The sequence below is a fragment of the Episyrphus balteatus genome, chromosome 4 (genome assembly GCF_945859705.1).
Source record: "Episyrphus balteatus chromosome 4, idEpiBalt1.1, whole genome shotgun sequence".
In the NCBI taxonomy this organism is placed as follows: domain Eukaryota; kingdom Metazoa; phylum Arthropoda; class Insecta; order Diptera; family Syrphidae; genus Episyrphus; species Episyrphus balteatus.
Genome location: NC_079137.1, coordinates 30,778,468 through 30,796,758, shown reverse-complemented (window position 1 = coordinate 30,796,758; position 18,291 = coordinate 30,778,468). Strand labels below are relative to the sequence as shown.

The window sequence follows — 18,291 nt, the reverse complement described above, 5'->3', positions numbered from 1 at the left end:
TTTTCTAGTAATTAAATAGAGACAGAAATAGTCAAAACGTTAACGTATGATCGAAATCGTGTGCCGTAATTCGACCCCTTTTTTCCTTCTGTGAAATCTGTTTAAATCTTTCCGATATCTGTTTTGTTATTCGAGATATCTTAAGTTTAAGTACGTGTGTTTTGGCTTATTTTATCAATAACGTTATTTCAAAATGCTTAGTTACTTTAAATTAAAATATTTCGGATTGTAAAAAAGATATCGCAAAGATTTAAACAAATTTTAAAAGAAGAAATTCTTTATACAAACCTTCAAAAAGAGTGTTGAAAAAAATTATCTCACATTACAGCATAACTTCAGAATCAGGTGTTCTTGCATTTTCTAACGGTAATATTTTAAAAACGGGAGCTGATAGAATATTTTTGAGTTCGGATTCGAGCTCAGTACATCAAAAACCTTTGGAAAAGTATTGTTTGGTTTATTCATCATACAAAAACTTTAATTTTGTTGTGCAGTGTTATTGATATATGGTTTGTAATGAACTGAGTTTTTAAATGGTGTTCTTTAATACATAACTTACTTTTTCTTCTCAAGACCTGCAATTAGAAAAAATATACCTATAATATCGTATTTTTTTAGGTTGATATCTAAAATAAACTTACTATCTATATCAATAACATAAACAATTTGATTTAAAAAAAAAAAAAAAATAGTACGTATACGCCACAGTGACTGATTGATTTGTCCATCGCAAATGAGAATATTTAATATCTTTATGGCTAAGTACATTTGATAATTTGATTTGCTTCAAAATGATATTCTTATACAATACAAGTTTACTTAAAAAAAAGTCTTGTACATTATTTCGAATATTCAATGAAAAAAAATGAGTCCATTCATTTAATTAATCATTTTCTTGAACTATTTTTTTGCTTCCTCGCATTTCTTTAAAAAAATCCCATTCGATTATGGAAAATATTTTCCACCAACAAAAGGCTGCTGAATAAATTAAACAAAGAAAGAAGACCGAACTAACAGAATATATAGAGACCTAAAATCATTCTCATTTTATAACATAGCATCAATTGACCATCGTCATGTTTTTCCCATAAAGAACATGACTATGTGACACAATCTTATAACAGTGTCGTTTTTATAATAAGACGACTCGTTGAAAATCGATAAAAAAGGAAACATTTAAGGATTATTTATCTCCCTATTCATTTTTTATATAATATTTTGCTACTTTTTTTTTGTAAACTTCTGTCAAAACATAAAACTCTTTCCTTTGACATAATTTAAATGTTTTTTTTTTTCGTCCTTTTTTTTAGTCCTTTCCGTTGCTTTGATGAGAAAGGAAAAACAGACATTCACAACCTGCTTTGCAATTCATCCACATTTTGCGGGTTCATTGGCCAATTGGAGTCAGTGGAAAAGGGGAAATAAGGGCGGCAGTCAAGAGATGATGATGTTTTCAAGTTTCCTTACCCCCAACCGTTGGCATATTTTAACTTAATGACTTTTCTGATAAAGGGCGAGTGAAGTAGATTTTCAGTATTATTATTTTTTTTTTTTACTTTTTTCTTCTTTTTTGGAAAAATGTTTTATTTACTTCTAAATATTTGATGTGGCTTGGAAATGAGGGGACACAACTTTCCATCTATCTTCTATACCATCCCTTTGCTATCTCTGTTTCCACAAGTTTTTCGTTTTTTATTTTTGAATTTTTTTTTTCTCGAGGTCATTACGTCAAATTGGATTTGTATGAATTTTTCATTTGATTTCATGTAAATTTTTAAACTTGGTTTTTCCAACAACAACAACAACGAACAACGACAGCGGCGGCGGCAGAGTAGAAAAAAAAAATCAAAATAATAATCAGAGGTAATTACAGCGAAAATTGAGTCACTTCCTTTTCTTCTCCTTGATATGGCAGGCAGGACATCCAGGACGATTTTAGCTTCGATATATACTTAACTTACTCCATTTTATAATGAGATACTATTTTATAGACAGGAACTCATTAAATTAAGACATCCTTTAAGACTCACAAATTAAAAATGTAACACTGCAATGAGAGTGTTTCGTAACCTTGGTCCTTGGGAGTGAGCAGAAATATTCTTATACTTGCTAAATAAAAACGAGACTTTTGATAAAGTGTCACTTTTGAACTGAAATAGTAAACGAAAGCGAGGGAGAGAGAGAAGGAACGAAAACGAAGAAATAGTAATGGAGTGTGTAAATAAAATGGAGAAAAGACAATTTGTAGATTAAATAGATATTTTATCTAATAAAAGGGTTGGCTGTTTATTTATTTATAAGTTTCAAATGTTCATCATCAAAGTTGGCGGAGGGATTTATAAATTACGTTTGGTTGGACTTGGACGTTGTTGGACGAAGTGAGCTGTCTTTTTTTTTCTTTTCTCTGTAACTTCTTTTGAGGATTAAGAGGGAACTTTATGTTAAAGGGAAGTGTCTTAACAAGGTAATTATAGAGAATGTTTGTTAAATTAATTTGCGCTTAACAGATGTTATTTTTATTTGAGAGAGCGAAAGAAAAAGATTAGCTGAGGGAATTTTAGATTAGAATATGATTGGGCCAGCTAGCAGCGAGCTAGAAAGGCATGAATAAATATTAAAACTCTGGGTCTAATACAAAGGTTTTTTTTATAAACTTAGCCCTGATTTTTCAATCGTCAGTTAGACTATCAGAAGAATAAATGTCAATATAAAAAAAACTTTTATTCCTAGGAATAAGCTCTATCTGAGGTTTATCTGACTATTGAAAAATTGGCCCTTAAAATATATAAATATGTACCTACCTACATTCAAAAGAATTTAAGTGATAGGTTGATCAGTCATATCGACGGTTAAACTTCATAACCTCGTAAGTCAAAAAATTCGAAAAAATATTATTAATGCAAACAATTCAGAAAATTCAGAGCTATCTTTTGGTATATTCAGTTCAACAATGTTGTTTTGAACATTTTTCAGGAATGACGAAATTCAAAAGCTCGTATGGATAGATCCCATACAAAAACAAGAAACACAACATATTGTTTTTTGATTTCTGAAAAACTTGCAAAAACAAAGTTTAACCGTCGATATGCGTATCGAGAATTCTTCTTTTGGATTCTTTCAGACGAAATTTAAAACAAATAAATTGGTTTTATAAATTGCATTAACCCTTTCCAAACAGCGTGTATTTTCAATTGTTTTAATTACGCTAAAATAACTTTAAGAGTTATGAGAGAAAAATCAGTTTTGACAAAAAATAACGGTACCTGTCACTGTCATATAGGTACCAATTTTCTAAAAAAAAATTAATTTCTCGATTTTGTTAAAAAAAATTATTGTTAGTTTTTGCATTTTTTTTTTCTTTTTTAATAACACTGTGCAAGTTTTTTGAAAAAAAAAAAAAAATTTTCAGACAAGTGCGCTGCTGACTGTTCCCACCTATTTGGGACCTGAGAAATCGATTGGCATCATTAGTTATTCGATTTATCGGTACGACTTCAAACAAAATTTTTTTTGGAAGCTTTTTCAATAATTTTAAGCATTTTGCCCGGTTTAACCCTTTCGGACCAAGCGTTACTCTCATATAACATATTTTTAAAAATTCGTAAAAAATATTCCATTAAATATTTTTTTAGGTTTCGATGCCTCAATTGAAAGATAATGATGCCTTGTTACTGGATTATTACAAAAATTTAGTCAAATATCATACCTTTAATTTTTTTTATCGAAAAAGGAACTGAATTTCGCATTTTTTCTTTTTTTTAGCAAAAATTTTTTTATATACATATGGTCATAATTTTGAAAAAAAGATATAAAAAGTGTAGAAAGTGTTTTGCTTTTTGGCTTAGAAGAAGTAGCATATATTATTGTTCCATAAAAAATTATTTTCTCAGTTGTCCGACTTTTTTTGGTGGTCATAGGCAGTGCATGTTACTTACATGCAATATGAGAGTTTTGCTATTTATTATTTTGGAAAATAACTTTTTGCTATTAATATTTCTTAGTTGTGATGTTTTTGATACGATAATACTGAAAAAACATTTTTTAATATTGATTTTCATAGTTTGGGTTCGAAAGGGCTTAAAGTCATTTTTCAAAGTAAAAATTATTAAAAAAAACTTCCGAAAAAAATTTTGTTCGAAGTCGTACCGATAAATCGAAAAACTAATGATGCCAATCGATTTCTCAGGTCCGAAATGGTGGAAAACACAGTCAACAGCGCAATTGTCAAAGATTTCGACTTGCACAGTGTAATCATTATTATTAACGGTACCTACCATAAAAACATTTTTTTTTTAATCTGAACTTTTCTAAAAGAAACTCTTTTTTACAAAAGCATTTATACCTACTGATTTAATATAAAACAGAAATAAATTTTGAAACATATTATTTTAGGATTTAAGAAAAAAATTAATTTTGGTTTTTGAAAAATCAAATTTTTGATAATGAGGTATCGAATTTTTTTCAAATTTTTGGTTTAACTTGTTGATTGAATTGCTTTAAAATGGCTTACCACCTATATTAAAATTTTTTTTTCAAAAATGTATAAATAAATTAGTTGTTTTTAAAAACGACTTAAACGATTTTGAAAATATTTTTTCTACAATATTTCTTAAAAAACTAAACCAAATTGTATATTGTTTTGAGGTCAATTTTATTTTAGATATTATTTTTTGTCCTCTGAAGATCGAATTTCATGTTTTTTTTTATTTATTTTTTTAACAATTTTTTATATAATAAGTCTTAAAAATTTTAGTAACTTGAATTTACAAAAAAAGTTCGTGCGATATTTTTTTTTTTTGTTACATTAACAAATTTTTATTTAAAAATTGTTAAAAAATTTTAGTAACTTGAATTTACAAAAAAAGTTCGTGCGATTCATTCGTGCATTTTACCATTTTTTTTTAAATGGTCGTATCTTTGTTAGCGTTGTTAGTGTAACACAGTGGCTAATGCGATCAACTACGACGTCAGAAGTCTGGGTTCGTATCCCAGCTCCAGCACATAAAGAATCATTTTCATGGTTATGTCGAAGTGCATCTGTACTTAGTGATTCGGACTTGGTGGTAAATTGTAGGCCCACTTCTATTTTTGCTCATTCATGAGGTGTCGTTGTTATAAAGTGTTTAAATTTATTCTTTCGGTGTTTGCAATAAAAATATGAAAAATTGTGAATAAATGCGCTCATTTTAATAAATTTTATCAGCAACGTCTCTGTATTTCCTAATGAATATTTCCATGGAAGGTTTAAGCAGATTTATAGATTTCTTGGATCTGCTTGCGTATTTTTAAGCTTAATAATTTTACAACAAATGCACTTCGGGCATATTCACATAGTTTGACCAATTATATCTTTACTTTACCCAAACCTATTACCTTCTTACAACTACATACGCATGCATTACAAATACGTTCTTAAATGATTTGCCATTAATTCCATGAAACGCATACCTCTGCACATACCTTGCTATCGTTTTTGCAATCCCATTTAAATAATTTAGCCGATTGACAGTTAAGAGTAATGTTCTTTACCAATACCAATCCCTAAGCTCATTTCCGATGAGTTCTATTGCCGTTTTCACCGTCGCGTCGCCTCGCACTTGCAACAAATAAAAATTGTCCTTCTTTTCTCTTTACTTATACATATAGTTACGAGTATGAGAAAAATGCCACCCTATTCTTTTCATTTTGCCACCTTTCACTCATTCCTCGTTTTGTAATAAATCCTCGGAAAAGTTAATTGTTTTCGTGGCGGCGACGTTGCGGTTGTAAATTCTTTTGCGTTTCTGCACACCAACACCCCCTATATATATTCACCCCCTATACCAACAATAAGAATAAAAAAAAGGGTAACACCGCACCTATTTCACTATTCCCTTCATCGCCACCTGCTGAATTGTGTATAGATATATTGCTGAAGGACTTCACCACCATCGTGGTCGAAAGAAAATGTCAGGGCGAGGGGATATACGAATACGTTGCATCTGCCATTTCATCATGGTGTCACCTGAGATTGAACGACATGGTTGTCTGTGCAGCAACACACATAACCAAGAAAGGACGACACAAAATGACATCGGCATTAAATTATGTCAAATAAATGACAGTGGAATTCTATCCTGATGGGCTATCGGTCCTCCCCCGCACAGTCCCGCTTGCTCCTCCAACCAGTGTATATAGTGTCCATTTTTACGATGGCATTGTTTGTCATATGGCATCGCTTACAGAACACCCCCAAAGCTTCTACCGCCGCCGCCACCGTGCTTGTCCTTCAATCTGTCGATATAATATTTTTGTACGTGTGAGGTCCAATTCAATTGAATTTATCCACTTTTACGGTCAATCGATAACAAAATACAAAAAATAAAAAAAGCAAAAAAAGCTGCTTGCCGCCACTTTAACTATTGCATTTTGTAATTAAGCGCGTAGACCAGAAATTAAATGTTTAATGAGATTTAAAATGCCAGAAGGATGTTTCAACGGAGTTTTTTTTTTTTTTTGTTTTAATACTTTTTTTGTAATGTATTTTCCAGTCGTCCTGTTGGTTTTTTTTTCTGCTTACTTACAGCAATTAATTTAATCCCCCTCACTCTACAGATTACAGCGCGGGGGAGTACAACAGAAGGAGGAGGGAGATCGGTGGAATTTAATGCATAAGGGTTGAGTTGGTTGTGTTTTCATTTTGGTTTCTGTTTTTTTTTTTTCTAGCGAATAGCACACTTTTGTACAGTGTATTTACTTCCCTATTCGACCACAGCGACAAAATTTGCAATTTCACTATCTCCAAGCAATTTCAGATAAAAATGCTGACGGGCACCACAAAATCAACAACAACAATTTGTTTTTTTAAACAAACATTTTGAATTCCTGATGGTGAACAGAGAATTGGGACAAGTAAACCTAATTATCGAGAGGATTATGAAGAATGCTTTGGGATTTTTTGTATGTTTATAGTAAATAATGATGGGAAAAATAGGAAATAAGGCTTTTTATTTGGGAATAAGTATACATTTACCTTGAAAAACGACCTAGGCATTTAAGACATTTACCTTACAAACTGTAAAAAACTGATTATAGGTACTTAACTGCTGCCATCACTGTAAACAGGGATTCGTGTACTTTCAATGTTAAAAACTTTGGATCTCCCCAAAACTAGTGGTCAAATTACGGCAAACGATTACGGCATACGTGACTTACGTTAAAGTCGAATGTTGTCTCTATCTAATGAGAAGAAAAGAGAGAAAGATATATCGCCAATACGTTAACGTGTTATCGTAAAAAAACTTTTTTCTACAAGATGACGACATTTTAAGTTCTGTTCTGCTTTGTTTCAAATATTTCCTTGCTGAACCGAATTGAAACATTTTGAGAACTTGATTTCCTTTCCTTTCCTTTATTTCGGTTTTTGAAATTATTAGCTGTTTTCGTAGTTTTTGCTTTCACCTATCACATAATTTTAAATGCAGTTTTATTGGTTTTTAATTCTTTTCAAATATTGCATTCAAAAATTTGTGTATAAATCAAAAATTTTAATTTTTTTAAATTTCTATTTGAAATTTTTGCCGTTTTTATAATAAATAAATATTATTAAATACTTTACCCTTTCTTGTTTGCAACTTTTTTGATGTCATTTTTTAGCTGAATAATTTTGTAACAAAATTCAATAAAAATATTGTAAACATATCTTTTGTAGTTCGAGAAAAATAAATTTAAACGTATAAAAACGGCAAAAATTTCAAAAAAAATTTAAAAAAATTAAAATTTTTGATTTATACACAAATTTTTGAATGCAATATTTGAAAAGAATTAAAAACCAATAAAACTGCATTTAAAATTATGTGATAGGTGAAAGCAAAAACTACGAAAACAGCTAATAATTTCAAAAACCGAAATAAAATATTAAAAAAAAATGTTAACGGGAAATTTTGAATGTAATCTTTTAAAGGAACTATTTTCCAACCAGAATCAACAAACATTTTAAAAATAGATGATTTAACTCGAGAGAAAAAAAAATTTATGTACCTATGAGTTAAAAATTTCCCATACAAATTTGTATGGAAAGTATGACCTTAGAGGCACGGGTTAATGACCCCCAAAAAATTTTTTTTGCTAAATTCCCCTTATTTAGGCCCTAAACTTTCGATCTGGGGGGTGTCTCCCCCGAAAACATCACTTTGGGAAATAACGGACACCCTAATGTACAGGCCCTCATTTTAAAAAATGGCATTTAACATTTTAATATTTAGTTGTCAAATTTAACATCTTACGTAAAAGTTATGCTTTTTATAAAGTCAAAAACCGCTTGTATTGGCATTTCTTGACGGAAGTAGTGAAATAAGTCTCACTTAATGTCTTTAGTGTGTTGAATCCCAAAAGGCTGCAAACTTTTTATTTTACAAAATGGCTGGCAAAATATGCATTTCAATTGATGTAGGTATAAAAGTTCGAAATTTAGTTTAGTTTTAGATTTCAATGGAAAATTAAAAAAAAAATTTAAAAAAAATACATAATACGTCCAATTTAGAGTGAAATGCCCCAAATTTTTCCTTTTTTTCATAAAGGAATATTTTTGAAAACTGTAGGTATGTAGGTATTTTCAATTTTCAGAAAATCTTTGGATATTTTTAGATTTCACTGTTATCAACTATGTTTTAAGGCAAAACTAGTGAACATTGAACATTAAATTTTTTTTATGAAATAATTTTATAGTGTTTTCAAAAAGATTTTGATATGCCTAGTACCGAAGTCAGAGAAAATCTATAACGTCACGTTTTTTGGATAGAAAAATTAACCAATGCATTTTTTTCTTAACAACATGAAGTCATAGGGAAGTTTTTCTTCTCTCGTGATTGAATCTTTAAAATGTTGTTTTTATTGCATTTTTTGACAATGTCAGTTTTGTTATTGGGTGTTTGTTCATAATGAAAACTAAAAGTTGTCATTTCACTATTTTTGCATTTGAATCGTTTATTTCAGAAACAGCATAAGTCCACTTTTTCCAATTTTTTTTTTTTGAGATTTCTCATTTATGTACAGTTATTCATCTTCTGAAAAAAAAATTAAGTATGTCAGACCCCCAAAATACGAAAACTGAAAGAAAAGGGTTCAAAATGTATGGAAAGATTTCACACGGTGACAATATTTTTGACTGTTAAATACATGACTTTTTACCAGTTTTAAATAATTTTGGCAGCAATCTTGACACCCCCTTTTTTATATATATATAAAAAGGTAAAGAATTACTCTATCTATGTATATCTATTAAATTCATTAAAATTGTACTCAGGGTTCAAAAGTTATAGCCAGATTTCTGGCGCATTTTTAACTCTTTAATTATAAAGTTTTACCAAAAAAATTTCGTTTATTTCAGAAACGACATAAGTCCACCGACTTTAAAGGCTTAAAAACCCGCAAAGACCTAAACAAAAAGTTTATATTTTAAAGGTTTCTAAATGCATCTTAGGCTAGATTATAACTCGGCATACTCTAAATTTGAAGTATTGTGGAATTTTAAGTAAAAAACAGTTTTTTTTGCTCCTGAAAAATGTATGCTCATGGACTTATGTCGTTTCTGAAATAAACGATTCATTTGTTCTAGTAAAAAAAAACTAAATTCAGCTAATTTCATCAAATAATCTTTTATTTTTATTCTCTTACAGGTAAGAGACTAACAACCAAATTGCATTTATTTTAAAAAGGTATAAGTAAATAGTTACTCTTTCATCTATAAGTTATTGCCGATTGTATAGTCCTTTTTAGCTTAGATTGAAATTTTAAATCCATTTTTTTTTTGGATAACAGTACCGTAAAAGCCTGAAGGTATAGGTAAACTAATTTCAGACCAGCCTCAAAATAATAAGAACCGGTTAAGCATATCCTCGTTCCATGTCATCCCAGAAAACTTCCTTGAATTTCTGTCCTTATAAGAGAAATTTCTTGTTATCAGCTTCCGCAGCTTTCTGAAACCGTTGGTCAATTGGCAAAAGTAAATGATTGAACTTAAATTAACTTCTGATGACATACTAGTAGGTTGCCATGGATACAAATTAACAAAATATTTTTTAGTTACCATCGTTTATAATGCAAATTAAAATCTCTTTCAAAACCTCAGAATATCCCTTTCAAGCTAAGATTCCTCGCATGAGTTGGAAGAAAACGAGAGGCCACAGAACAGAACAATAAACCGAGAGTCCACAGTAAATTTCGGGAGTGAAGGTATAACACAAAATTTGAGTGATTTCATGGTTTGGTTAGAATTTCATTAAATTATGTGTTAAAAGGTATTTTTATATAATTTTAAAACATGCGTGTTTTTAAAAGTTTACGTTAGTTAATTCTAATTTTTGTTCCGTTCGATGTGTAAAGCAGTGGCAAGTGGCAACCCTACTTGACTAAACTGTACTGCTAGAAAATTTTCTCACCAGTTATCGAATTGATACATCTTCTATTACAAAAAAAGTCTTCATGAATGATATTATTAAATTTAAGAAAATTATTTCAAAAATAATCTTATTAAAATTCAAACAGTAAATAAGCATGAAGAATAGGGTGGGTCAAAACATCGAAATTCTTTTTTTTTTTATTTGGTACTCAAAAAAATCGATTGCTAGACCCCTCTAGGATATACACACCAAATATGAGCTCTTTATATTAATGGGAAGGTCCTCCGCTTTGCAATTTTCCATTTTTACATCAAGCTTCTACTAAAAAAAAATAATTTTTTTATTAATTGACTTTTTAGCAAATTTCTTTTCATATTCTTGTAGGAAATTGAACGCTCTACAAAAAAGGCCTTATACACTTTTTTCGTTTATCTAACCGTTGAATAGATATTTGAGGTCCAAAAATAGAGAAAATCTTTAAAAATTCGTTTTTTGTTCTTAATTTTGTAACAAATTGAAAAATTATAATAATCAAACGCGCAAAACAAATTCTTTTTGCAAATTGATTGCTCCACAAAAAAGGTCTTAATAACTTTTTTCATTAATCTAACCATTCTAAAGATATTCGAGGTCAAAGTTAAAAAAAAGTATAAAAACATTTTATATTTTTAAAAAATTTCCAATTCACTGAAACTTCATTATTTTCAAATAAGCAAGATATATTCTTGTAGGGGCTTAAACGTTCTACAAAAAATTCCTTGGAATCAAATTGATTGCTTTAACCGTTAAGAAGATATTCGTATCCAAACCAATGCTCACTGATTTCAATAGTTTTCTTATGACCCGTATGCATTGCGATTTGGATACGAATATCTTCTAAACGGTTAAAGCAATCAATTTGATTCCAGGGAATTTTTTGTAGAACGTTTAAGCCCCTACAAGAATATATCTTGCTAATTTGAAAATAATGAAGTTTCAGTGAATTGGAAATTTTTTAAAAATATAAAATGTTTTTATACTTTTTTTTTAACTTTGACCTCGAATATCTTTAGAATAGTTAGATTAATGAAAAAAGTTATTAAGACCTTTTTTGTGGAGCAATCAATTTGCAAAAAGAATTTGTCTTGCGCGTTTGATTATTATAATTTTTCAATTTGTTACAAAATTAAGAACAAAAAACGAATTTTTAAAGATTTTCTCTATTTTTGGACCTCAAATATCTATTCAACGGTTAGATAAACGAAAAAAGTGTATAAGGCCTTTTTTGTAGAGCGTTCAATTTCCTACAAGAATATGAAAAGAAATTTGCTAAAAAGTCAATTAATAAAAAAATTATTTTTTTTTTAGTAGAAGCTTGATGTAAAAATGGAAAATTGCAAAGCGGAGGACCTTCCCATTAATATAAAGAGCTCATATTTGGTGTGTATATCCTAGAGGGGTCTAGCAATCGATTTTTTGGAGTACCAAATCAAAAAAAAAAATTTAGATTTTTTTGACCCACCCTAATGAAGAATCAATAACAATTTTCTTAATAATCTTTCTTCAATTGCATTTAACTAGAGCTAAACAAAAGTTATTTTTTTCTATCAAACTTTATTGATATGTGTAAGTAATCGATCTTTCCTCTAGACAAGGTATTTAAATTTATTTACTTTAATTTTCAACAAGCAATTATTGATATTTTAAGCAAACATCTTAATCGTTGCATATTGTAAGAATTTCATTACAATCTTTGGCCATTTAAATGCAAACAAATTTCTATACCATAGCAAAAAGCACACAGAAATATAATACTTCAAGATTCATTTCACATTTATATATGCATATAAAGTTGATTCAAGAAACAATCAAATTCTGTGGCATTGAAGATAAACTTAAGCTCTGATTTTGCATTTAAACATTTCGTTCTAATTTCAAAATGCACATCAGTGAGTTAGTGTTGTGTGTTTCCATATCCTTCAACTCATAACTCCACAACCACAATTATTGTTTTTCAATTTCAAAAATTTTTGGAAAAGCAAAAGGGTTTCCCTAAAAGTCTGCATTATGATCACACTACATATACATAAATAATATTGCAAATGGTTGAGATGTTTGTGGTTCTTTGTCCCTTTTATCTTTAAGATACTTTATTTTTATTCTTTTCCATATACACTCTGTAACTCTTGATTATTACAGCTGAAAGAAAAATTTCTTGGGCATTTCTTGAGTGGACTATTAAGCGTTTCAAAGCAATCAGTATCAGAAAAAAAGGACCATCAAGTCACTCAACCACTTTAAAAATAGAAATGTTAACTAGAAAAACAAATTTAAAATATCGTATCTAGAAACTGGTATCAATCCAATAATCCAGAGTGTGAAACTAGATAAGCAACAAAAGTAGTCCTAGAATTTATTATTTTAAATGCACCTGTTGCCATTAAATTGCCAATATCAATTCAGTGTTCACATAGGACCTACCTAAATATCTCTTCTGTAAAAGGTATTTGGAATATGAGAGTACTTTCGTTCATCCACAAACACACTTACAAGCCCAACATACGCATCATACACCTCGTTTCCAAACAAAAATCTACCTTTTTGCTATAGAGCATACCTAAATTTCAAGCTTATTCAGATTGATGCGTCAAACTGTATAAATCGGCCATCAATTCTGAAGATGATTTCTGCTTAGATTGGGCTATATCATAATTGGTATGCTTAGGGCGCTCTCTATCACTGTTTAAGCAAATTTTATCTCCCCCTTTTCATATAGTAGGTACCCTGGGAAAGTCTTAGGAAATCGGTTATGAAATATGTAGAATGCTCCAATATGTGTATGTTTATATTGTGGAGCTCTTGGTATTTTATATATGTAGGCATGCATTTTATGAACACACATATGTACGACCATTCATAGAGTGTTGTTTTAGATATAAAGTATTTTTGGATATAGAGAATTTTTGATAACGAATATACACAAACATATTTTGAGAAAATAACACTAAAGTGGTTTAAAGTGCATGTTTTGATAATTAGAAAAACTATACAAGTCCTTAAAAGGTTTTTCTTCTCAGTGTAGTTAAAATTAATAAAAATGAGTTCTTAGATCTAAAAGAGGTGTGGTATTTATTCAACAGATTGAAATGAATAGAAAACAAAAAGGTAAAAATTGAGATCAATCTGAAGATGGGAATTGTTATTCCCGAAAACGTTAATTGTTGAAAATAAAATATTGTATGAGTATAAGAAGTGTACCTTTCTGTCTTTAATAAAAATTTGCATATACAGGGTGTCCCACAGTCACCGCCCCAAACGAAAACCATGGATTCCTGAGGTCATTTTAAGTCGAAAAACTTAAGAGGTAATTTTCTCGTTTTCGTCCCGTTTTCGAGTTACCACGGTTTTTATGATTTTTGTTCTCTTTTCCCTTATCTGGCTTTATCTTTGCCAAACTACGTTTGATTTGAAAAATTTTTTTTACAACCAATCAAGAATTTATTACAGTTTTAGTTTGTCTCAAAACTTTTTTTTCTGCGGACAACCGTTTCTCCACAATTTTGCATCAAACACAATTTTCTTCGTTTTTTAAGTTGTTTTTTACACTTTCATATCATTTAAGTCAAAAAACCACGTTAATGAGTATTAATTTTTTGTGCTTTTTATTAAAGCCCAGTTTATTTTCATAAAAAAAATAAGTTTTATTTCATAAAAAAGGCTACTGAAATTAATTAAAAAAAATAAACAAACTGAGTGAATTAAAAAAAAAAATAATTTTTAAATACAAAATTTATTTAAATGCATTAACACTTTTTCTGAGCTTTATTTATTTGTTCTTTTCTTAACCACAATAGCTCAGAAAAAGTTTTAATTCATTTAAATTAATTTTTTATTTAAAAATTATTTTTTTTTTTTAATTCACTCAGTTTGTTTATTTTTTTTTTAATTACTTTCAGTAGCCTTTTTTATGAAATAAAACTTTTTTTTTTTATGAAAATAAACTGGGCTTTAATAAAAAGCACAAAAAATTAATACTCATTAACGTGTTTTTTTTGACTTAAATGATATGAAAGTGTAAAAAACAACTTAAAAAACAAAGAAAATTGTGTTTGATGCAAAATTGTGGAGAAACGGTTGTCCGCAGAAAAAAAAGTTTTGAGACAAACTAAAACTGTAATAAATTCTTGATTGGTTGTAAAAAAAATTTTTCAAATCAAACGTAGTTTGGCAAAGATAAAGCCAGATAAGGGAAAAGAGAACAAAAATCATAAAAACCGTGGTAACTCGAAAACGGGACGAAAACGAGAAAATTACCTCTTAAGTTTTTCGACTTAAAAGGACCTCAGGAATCCATGATTTTCGTTTGGGGCGGTGACTGTGGGACACCCTGTATAAAATAATACTAAAAGTTAAAATTATTTGAAAATTGAGTAGGTATTCCAAATGTAACTTTAAAAAAAACACGGTCACTTTTGAGGTTTTGTTATTTCCGTAAATCTTACATAAAAAATCTGTGTCACAGTTTTTGAGATCATATTTTTTTGTATAGGCAGTATTTATGAGAATGTGTTGTTTGTTACATGTTTTTCACTCTTTTAACTGCACTCACAAAACTTGAATCGTGATTTAAGTATTTTTGTTTGAAGAATTTTTTTTTATTATTTTTTTTTTTTTTGAGGATTCTGAGGATTTTTTTTTTTTTTTTTTTTTTGAAAAACACCAAATTCGCCCACTGTTCCACCTACATTTCTAATTTATCTGCTTCTCGAAAAGACTGAATCAATTGTGATAAAATTTTTAGGGTTTGCAACGAAAACTTTAAAGAAGTTTTTCTCAAAACCATCCCGCGCACTTGTCTATTTTAAACTTAACACCTCTTGTTATGCCCACTTTTCTTACGTCTCTCCAAAACGCCTTCATCAATTTTAGTTGAATTTGCTTTGCAAAAAAAAATTGTTGCGCAAAAATTAATTTTGTATCCCCTGTCAGTCATTTCATACCTCAATTTATTTAAATTTTAAAAACTGCGCTTCCGGTTCGTTGTACGGAACATGAGTTTAAAAAATTCCATTTCAAATTTTTTTTATTGCACATAATTAATTTTTGCGCAACTTATTTTGTTTTGCAAAGCTACAATTTCTAAAAAAGAAAAAGAATACAAACTTAAATGCAACTGTTTTGTAACATTGACAGTTACATCTGAAATTGAGTCTTATTTTAGCGGAATATTAAATAACAAGAAAACTAATCGAGCTACAAAATCAAGGTTTTTGGGTTTCGACTTAGTCTATGTTACTTAAAATTTCTGCAAAATTTTTTTTTGAATTTCGCATTTTTTTGGATTTTGAAAGCTTACTTTTGAGTTTACGTTTTTAAACAAAATCTTAAATATTTTAAAAGCAGATTGAGCTACAAAATCGGAATTTGCATCAAAAATCTTGTTTTCAAAAGCTACAATTTAAAAAAAACTTAAAAAAGTGAATTTTTAAAAATGTCTTCGCTGGCCTGATCAAACCGGAAGTGCACTTCTGAAACTTTAAGTTGAAACAAAAAATGACTGCGTGGAGCTACAAAACAAATTTTTACGCAACAAATAAGCATTTAATTAGCTACAATTTTGGGCATCAAAAAAATAATAACTTTCTTATTTTCGTCCGCTATCTCCAATCTTACTTTAGCGGAATTTCGAATAACAAATAAAATGTTGAGGCTACAAAAACCAATTTTGTGAAATTGAAAAGCATTTAAAAAGCTACAAATTTGGAGGTCATGTTTTTAACATCAGATTTTGTCCGCTAACTTCAGACTTATTTTAGCGGAAAATTCAATAATTCAAAAACTATGCGAGCTACAAATTAGCATTTAATTAGCTACAATTCATGAGGTTATTTTTTTATTCCGCCACAAAGTGTCCGCCAAATAAAGTTACGTGATTTGTGCGCTTTCGACAAAAAGGTCTTTGGTTGCGTTTAATTGCGACTGAAACTGTCACAACAGCAGGGTTCTACTTATCTAGAGTCTTCTTAGGGTTATATTTGCCTTGAAAAACTCTCCCTTAATAGCCCACTTACGGTAAAGGAATCTGTACAAAATTTAAGATGAACGTTAAATAAGCGATCGTTTCTTTGGTCCAAACAATTACGACAGTAAACATTATTTGCGATCGCTTGCTTTATCGCACAAAACACATTGAATAAATCAGTATTTCTGGACTTACTATTAAGTGGATCCGATTTTTTTTGCATATCTAATAGTTGGTTAGTAAATTTGAAAAGTTATTGCTTTTCATAACTTCAAAGCGACGGGAATGTTCACTCTTTTTGCAATTCAATCAAAAAAGGCCGATTCTTGTCTGTCTAGTGCATCCGCCATTTTGTTGTCTTCAAAATCACTTTGGTCTTAAATCCAAGTAGGTAAGAGAGATGTTGGGACTTCCGCTAAAACTTGCATTATTAAACTAATTTGACGAACGTCATATCCGAGGAATCAGTTAAAATTCTGTGTAAGCGTCCTTTCTTTCTCTCCAAGGTATTATGTATGTTCTTTTTTCTTGTGTCACCTATATTTCTTCTAAAATTCGTTTTCTGTTAACCAATGGTACTTATTTTCACTTCCGTCCTTATTGATTTATTGGTTAAAATTAAGTTTGTGTCAATAAAATCAGCGCAGAACTCACTTGGCCACTTAAGACTCCCGGAATTTTCAATTGCGTTTAGGAAGCCAATATAACTCCTATTCCCTAACGGACCTATTCGAAGTTGTTTTTCTTGTAAGATCAATGTATGAATTTGACCACATTAAGGGACTAGGCTTATAAAAGAATGTTAGCGAAATGTTAAAAATGTTGAAAATGTTGAAAACACGGTGCGACACTGAAAATACACCCGAGAAATAACATAGTGTAGGCTGTTCGTATGGTCGAATAATGCATAAAAATATTTTTGTTATATTTTTGGAACCCTCCATTTTTTTTTTATTTACAAAAAACCATTTTTACAGACCTTACGATGTAATCTATCAATATTTCAGTCATTTTTCTAACAACTCTCAATATGTTATATGTTTTTGGAAAGAGGATTTCCAGACCTTTTGAATGATGTATATAAGTCTATTGTTTAAACAAATTAAGTGTAGGTTTTTATCCCACAAATCTTGAAAAAGTGATTTTTTCCCCAATTTTTTCAACTTTACCCAATTTTTTTTGCAAAATAAAACAAACAAAAAAATAAAGTAAGGTTATATTCTGAAAGAATATGTATTTAGGCACAAATTGGCGTATTTTTTTATTGAATTTGACCAAAACTGCGGAATCTATGCTATTTTTTCGTAAATAGAAAATGTGGCTTTTCATGATGTGAATTGCAAGGTTCACAATAGGGTGTTCATTATTTTAAAATAATAAGAATTTCTATGCTCCTAGGATCTTATATGGTTGGAAATAAACTAAAAAAAATATTTTCCAAGTTTCAAGTCTCTAACTTAATTTTAACCTGTGCCGGCAAGCGGTTGAAGTTTCTTATGGGAATAACATGGGGTTTCTTGGACCTTGTTCGATCAATTTTAAATTCCAGCCAAACCATTCGTTCAAAAAATTTAAAACTTTACAGACTCAAATTTAATAAGTGTAGCTATCATGTGAAAATTTTTAAGATTTTTAATTGTTATAATTTTAGAGATTTAGCTTGGTAAAAAAAGTCATTTTTTCAGACTTTTTCAAAAATCGCTTTTTACCCGTTTAATGTCAAAAAATTAAAAAACATACATTTTTAAACACAAATAAGCGTAGTATTTATATTTAAAATTTATATTCAATTCAAAGTTATATAATTAATTAGTTTTTTGTTTATTTACTACAGTACTTTTTCTTAAATCGGGAACACGTTTTTTGAATATCGATGTGACTTGAAGAATGAATACAAAACTAATTTTTTAT

The 18,291-nt window shown here is 29.4% G+C and overlaps 1 protein-coding gene and 1 long non-coding RNA gene across 3 annotated transcripts in view; both read left to right on the top strand.

Annotated features, from left to right (window-relative positions):
- Window positions 1-2,651, top strand: part of LOC129917882 (uncharacterized) — a 44,713-nt gene extending 42,062 nt beyond the window's left edge. Inside the window, exon 4 of the long non-coding RNA XR_008772891.1 lies at window positions 1,311-2,651. This is a non-coding gene — a long non-coding RNA (uncharacterized LOC129917882). The remainder of the gene's footprint in view (window positions 1-1,310) is intronic.
- Window positions 1-18,291, top strand: part of LOC129917867 (matrix metalloproteinase-2) — a 319,353-nt gene that overhangs the window by 161,671 nt on the left and 139,391 nt on the right. The window lies entirely within an intron of this gene.